Genomic DNA, 1,130 nt, shown 5'->3' on the forward strand with positions numbered 1-1,130 from the left:
TCTAACTGATATAAAAACTAGGGAAATGGTTAAAGGAGACTCAACCTGCTAATGGAAAGCCTTCAAAAATACAACACCAGGCCACTTGAAATCTCTCCTGGAAAAGCTGCCATTTTCTGCAATTGCACAGTTCAACAAAGTTCCTCAGGTGCAAGGGAGATCGTACCTGCTCAGTGAACTTTTCTTAGCTCTCCGAAATTGTAAAGATAAAAGAGAGAACTTTTGGTAAAGCCATCATGGATACAAGTCCTATTTCCTCACTGTGCACTTGTATGAAACTAATCCAACCAAAGAAATAAGACTAATGCAAATCTGCATCCAGGACTAACTTTATATACTGACACTATCCCCCACACCCAAATGAAAGTAAAAAAAAAGGAGAAACAAAATGTGCAGATCATCCTCAATAAAAAAAAACAAACTAAATAACAACGTGCAGTATATGGACACCTATAAACCAGCCTTTTCATCTTCAATACTAGTAAGTGCTATCCTGATTTAAGAAAAAAGCTGGTATTACATCAATGTCTGCAGTTTATCTGGATTTTTTAGTACAAAAAATATTCAAAAGAGAAAAATACCACAAAACATGAATGGAGGAACTGCTGCCTCGGGCTAAGAATTTGTATTTTCATTTTTTCAAGATCATTTACAACAGAGGTCAAGATACCAACAAGGTAACTGGCAGACAAGACCATTGCAACAAATCAACAGGCAACAAGTCCATCCAGTCTTCAATAAGTGAAGTGCTAGACATTCTGAGTCCACGTAACTAAAGTGCACTGCAGTTCTTGTGCAAAGAAAAGGAGGCGTGGAAGGAAAAAAGGCTGAAAAGCATTAGTTTGGCATGTCTTTGGGAATGGTATATTGGATTTAATGTTAATATTAATGAACATATGAATAAGATTACATAAGCTCAGAAAACCTTTACACAGGACATGATTTCCTTTTTTTAATGTTATGTTCACAGCAATCAATTTCACATAAAAACTGGAAAAATAACCTTTTCAACAGATGGCAAAATAGTAAAATAAAATAAGAGCCTGTACATTAATGTAAATATCATAACCATTTTTAGAAAGTTGACAGCACCTTCAGTGAAAGGAAAATACATTACCAACTTAAAATTT

At 34.9% G+C, this 1,130-nt stretch overlaps 1 protein-coding gene across 1 annotated transcript in view; it reads right to left on the bottom strand.

Moving 5' to 3' along the window:
• Positions 1-841: 841 nt before the first annotated feature.
• The window catches only part of LOC119593352 (TATA box-binding protein-like 1), a gene marked incomplete in the record, with an annotated part of 26,423 nt that continues 26,134 nt past the window's right edge, over positions 842-1,130 (bottom strand). The window contains 1 exon segment of the mRNA XM_037942278.1: positions 842-1,130.

Source organism: Penaeus monodon, chromosome 32, assembly GCF_015228065.2.
Source record: "Penaeus monodon isolate SGIC_2016 chromosome 32, NSTDA_Pmon_1, whole genome shotgun sequence".
NCBI classification, from domain to species: domain Eukaryota; kingdom Metazoa; phylum Arthropoda; class Malacostraca; order Decapoda; family Penaeidae; genus Penaeus; species Penaeus monodon.